Here is a 6000-nt window from a genome sequence, read left to right on the forward strand (position 1 = left end):
CTAGATTCATGAGTTCCATCTTCAATGTCCAAGATACTAAGTCTATTCACTCACAGAGTATTTCAGAAGAGCTTCAAAGGATTCAATAATAATGAAAAACACAGCTTGGATCAATAAGAGAGAAATTAAATAAGCATTTTTCAAATCAAGGTAAATGATTATGCCAGAATAAAGCAAGAGTTAATACATAACATGGATTCTTGAATTCTGTTTTGATAATCAAATATGACCCAAACTAAATTATAAGATGTACCCTGATAATGTCTGATGAGGTCTAGAACACTATTTTTTCTCAATTCCTGAAAATGGTTGTCTGACCACCATATCCACAGAAAGGATGGAGTCCCCAAAGATAAACACATACTATCTACAGTTACATATATTTAACAAACAATATAACAAGATCTAGTTCTTAAGGATATTACTGTGGCATACAAAAACAGAGACAGAAATAAATATTATAAAGTATTATTTACATAGGAACAGACTGTTTAGTCTCTGCATTTGAAATGTTGTGATAAATTAATGACATATAAATATTATACTTTAAAAAATCTATGTAATATAACAATTCTCATTAGTTCCTAAGCATGTGCTTAAAAGAAATATTTCTAGTGTACTGGGATACTAATATGTCATTAATGTACTCGTAAGAATAATGCAAATGCTACAATTCCCTTGTTAAACTGTGATATAGACTACCCATATATTCCTGATGCAAATTGGTATCTGAACTATCCATAAATTTTTATAGAATGTGACCCTGACTTACCTTACAATTAACTGCCTGACCAGTTTACAATTATCTCTCTCTATTTTTTAAACAAACCTCCTTGTTAAAGATGTGCAAACCTGACTTCATTTATATGACTCAGTATTGTGTGATTGCTACCTTAAAACTTGAAAATTTGTTGGTCTAGACTACTTCCTACTGCCCTACTTGAGAAATTTCCTCTTGTGTTACATAAGCACTTGATTTTGCTTATTCAGTTACCTCTAGTGTTTATACATAGTGTTTATTTGATTTGGTTTATTATTGTTGGTGTTGTTATTTTTTTTAATTTTTATGTAACCCATAACATTTGCAGGTGAGATGTCTATATAGAAGAAACACAAATACTGATGTGAAGCTGCACCTAAGCAAGGGTAATAGCTATTTTATTGGTTCTAGGAGAGGCAACCAATATTGGGTTTCTCAGCGCCAAGAATTGACAGCCTACACTAAGTTTGCCTTGTACAACTTTTAAAAGAAATCTACTTTCAAACCTTCATTTGGGGACTCTGGACATAATATAAACTTAGGTTATACTTTTAAAAAATTAAAAATTAAATTCAGGTTTTTGGTCTGTACTGTGCTGAGGGTCTTGCAAGAGGAAGAGCAAAACAGCTTTAGATTTCATGGAATGGTCTCCAGCAGTGAGCACAATTACGATGAATGAGCATTGGAGAGGCAGAGCCCCAAGGACTACATGCCCTGAGGAATTCATACTGTTGTGGTTGTTGCCTTCACATCCATATAACTCCAATGATTGTGTGAAAATTTAAAGGGAGATACCAGCCCCATAATGGGCAGTATCACTGGCAATGTCCATAAGACTGCTTGATATTTCTTAAGCATTGCTCTTTGAGAAGATTAATGATTCAGTTACCACTCATAGAAAAAGCTAAGATATGTACATTATCAGCAATGCCTTCCACACTTAGAAAGCACTTCAAAAAATAGATTGTTAGTAAAGTTAGGTTATGATGTTTTTTGTTAGTGGTTTTGATGTAGTAAATTTATAGACCAAATTGAAGGTCAGGAAAACACAGTCTTAATTATTGACAAAATGATTTTTGAGGTCAGGAAATAGGAACAATGGCACTCAGACCAAGAGTAGCTGTCCTGCCCTTTTTGATAAAGCTCATCTGTGGGTCAAGATGATGATTAATTTCTAAGAGCATTTTTTGCACTCAGTTTTCTTTTATGATTTAACAAAACAATGATTTTGATTATATGTACATGCTAAGGAATTAAAGTAGAAAAGAGATTTTTATATCAGAGTTTAGATTTATGATAGTTTCAAAATTTTTATAAGACTACTTTTTAAGATAAATGGTAAAATAACTTAAAATGTCTTTGTAAACATAAGTGGCATCCTGCCTGTGAGAGAAGTTAACTGAGAAAGTACATGTTGCTTTCTCATTTGTTAATCTATAACAGGTTGTTGTTTTGGGATCCAGACATTATCTCGACATTGTTTGTCTTGATAGCCACCAGTCTGTGTCTTATGTTTCTTACACTCATTTGTTTGTATTTCCATGCCCCCAGTAATCTTTTCCAGTTACAGGTAGGCATGATAAACTGAATCTCATCAGGGGTCTCCCCATGTACCTTGGGTGTTACCATAGAATTATCTAAGTTGTCATATATTCTGAACTTCTCAGCTGCTCCTCGTTGTGTCCTTACTAGCTAGAGTTTTATCTTATCTCCATCCTACAGTTTATTTTAGACATCTCCTATGTCTCCTCATCTTTCTATAGGAGTTTCTGTCATTCTCTCTTACTTTGCTGCTTTATTGCTGCTGCTCACTACTAATGCTGGCATATGTATAAGATCTCTTGTTGCTCCCTCTTTTCTCTGGTTTCTACCTAGGACACTGTTTTCAGTTTGGCAGAAATTAATTCACTTTTAGTTATGGCTAATGTTGAAATATTCCTTTATGCTGTTCTAGTTTATTAAATGCTAGTTCTGAAGTTGGGATTTGCCTCTCTATTCTCCCAGAACAAGCAAGCTTATTGAGAAGTTTCCCGATATCTGTCCTGCATCATTTTGACCACTTAACACTGACAAAAAGGAAAGTAAAATAACATAGCCTAGAAAAAATACAATATTTTTCAAAATCAGCTTTAAGAAAGACTATTTCCTATAGGGATTACTGCTAGTCATGTCACACTGTTCTTGATTTTGTAAAATACTATGAACATTCTCTGTACCTCAAGATTTGTAAGGTCATTGAGTATGTTTTAAAAGCCCGATAAAACCTCCAATGGAAAAAATAACAAACATTTAACAAGGTATTGGTTGTTTAAATTTTATGGATAGTTTTCTTTGTGATTCTAGCCTTTAAGAGCTGGGCCTGTGAGGATGCTTCAATCCCACTTAGAAAGGATAAAAAAAAATAGTCATTGGAGGCAGATGGAGGGAGGGCCTGGATGGGAGAGGTGAGGGTAAAAGCAAAAGAGGGGGCAGGATCTGGTATTACATGTAGGAGACAGAAGCTCAGAAGGCCAGGAGAATGAATGGAAATATGCAGCTTCAGGGGTTGTGGGGCAGGGAAAAACCCTAGAAAATATCAGAGACCTGGATATAAGTAACTCTCGGGTCTGAAGAGGAATGACTTTAGTAGAAATGCACAACAGTGTAGAGATAAGGACTTGTAATGACAAGGTTGAGACAGGGCTCCCAGTGGAGGGATGGGTTTAGCAACTTCAATAATTTTGAACAAGAATTGTTTCTGTCTGAAAGAAATAAAGGAACAAAAATGGAGCAGAGGAACAAGGAAAAGCCATCTGGTAACTGGCCCAACTTGGGATCCATCCTTTAGCTGGATAATAAACCCTGGCACTATTACTGATACCATGTTCTGCTTCCAGACATGGCATGCTCTGAGAACTCTACCAGCAGCTGACTGAGACAGATGCAGATGCATACAACCAACCATCAGATTGAGGTCAGGGACCCCTATGAAAGAGTAAGAGGACTGAAGGAGCTGAAGTGAATGGCAACCCCATAGGAAGAGCAACAGTATCAAGTAACTTGGACCCATAGGTATTCCCAGAGACTAAGCCACCAACCAGAGAGCAAACATGGGCTGGTCCATGTCCATCCAGAATATATGTAGCAGGGGACTACCTTGTCCAGCCTCAGTGGGAGAGGATGCACCTAATCCTGTAGAGATTTGATGGCCCAGGGAAGGGGGATGTGAGAGGTAATGGTTGAGGTGAGAGGTGAGGGGGGTAGGTAGGGGAGCACCATCTGAGGGGCAAAGGAGACGGGTGATAGAATGAAGAACTCTTAGGGAAGTAACTGGGATGGGGGCAACATTTGGAAAGTAAAAAAATAAAACAATTTAAAACACTAAAATTTATGGATAGATAATTTTAAAAGTTAATATGCGTGTAATAAGATCATATTAGAATAAATAACAAACATGTGGCTTGTTACCATCTTGGCTGATTACCCAATAAGGATGAAAACAACCTTGTGTTCTGCAATATCTTGGCTGATGCCTGGCAGCCATAATTATTCAGGATAAAGAGAATATATTCTATATGACTTCACGAATGGCCTGATTAACGGTACTACAAGGTATTCTTCAACAAAGGCAGTGTTCATAAAACCTTTTAGTCCTATGGAACATTCTGCTATTTCCTTTTCAAACCAAGGAGGCAATAATACTTCCCCAAGATAGTTTTGATTATTTTGTAATTTTGAATGACAATTTTTATGCTGAGAACAAATTTTTTACACAAACCCATAAAATAAGTTTTATGAAAGTTGGATTTGGAAACAATATCTGTTGCTGATTGCAATATATTTGATTATATTTTATGTATTTCTAAGGCTATATGGAATGCCCAGTAATTGATTTAGACATTTATTTTTAAAGACTCATGTCTTTCTTTAGTTTGTTCAGTACCATTTTTCTTCAAAATTTTAGATAAGCAACAACATATGTTTGATAAGTAAGATTTTGATCATTATGACTAGCAAAGACTTACTTGAATATGTCTGTCTAGACTCTTTGTGCCTGTTTACTTTGTTAAGCTACAGGTGTTTGGACAAACCTCATTACATTTAAAATTTTTTGTTACATATTATAATATTGAAAGTTTATTTTTGATGATAATTCTTCTTCAATTCAAATGTTTAAGGCTCAAACCAAACAGGGATAACTCTGTAACATCCTAATCTTATAAAGTTGATTAACTTATAATCTGTCACTAATAATTAAGACATGAAATCTAATAGCATTTTAGAAATGATAAAAGTTTTTAAATGTGTTCAGAAATACACTTGTGGTTATACTTAGTATAAATGGAATTCATTTATACAAAAAAGTTTTACTTTGGCTTCTGTATATGCTTTCAACATTTAACCTTATGCACATAACTAAAAATAAGTAACGTTTGTTTAAACTCAGGTATATTTAATACATATATTTAAATTACTTCCTTAACCCCTCCTAATGTATAATACAGGTCTGTTCATATACCTGTTGACAAGTTTAATAGTAATAAAAACACATACAATGATAGACAATAATGTTGCCTTCTAGCAGCTGTCCTAAATCTATTTGAAAACAGAGAATTTCAGTTGAATTGTGGCAAGTATAACCACTGGAAAAAGGTCCTGCATGTCTTACTTCTGCCAAATTCATGCCTGAACTTCATACAAGCAAGACACTAGAGTCTTGGTTATCTCTCCTTACCTTACCACTTTACTAACAATCAAGATTACTATGTCTTGGGTAATCATCCAAGTAGTAGGGAATATTCTGTCATTTGAATTGATACAAAGTACATTTGTTTTATACTTTCTATTCAAAATTATTCTCAGATATTTGTTGACATACTGTATCTTTCTCAGTTTATCATCAGCTGCCTGCTCAGTGTATTTCATATGTGAAAGCCAGTCTTTGCTTTTCCTAGAACTACTAGGTCTCATTCTGGAAAAGGCAAATTCATAGACAAGTTTACCTTTCTTCCAGGCTTTAAATGTATGTAAAAACAAACTCAAGTTATTATGCTACTGTATCAAAAATACTACATTCCACTCTTTATTTTTTATTTAAAGGAACTTGCTTTGCAGTGACTGGTTTCAGTACATAAGCACTTATGACATATGGTAAATGATTGTATGAGAGAAAATTTGAGGTTCATATAAATTTAGAGAGCCTAAGGAATAACTTAAGGATGTGTATACAAAGTATCAAGGTCTGAAGTTTTAAAATCCTA

The sequence above is a fragment of the Arvicanthis niloticus genome, chromosome 1 (assembly GCF_011762505.2).
Source record: "Arvicanthis niloticus isolate mArvNil1 chromosome 1, mArvNil1.pat.X, whole genome shotgun sequence".
NCBI classification, from domain to species: Eukaryota; Metazoa; Chordata; class Mammalia; order Rodentia; family Muridae; genus Arvicanthis; species Arvicanthis niloticus.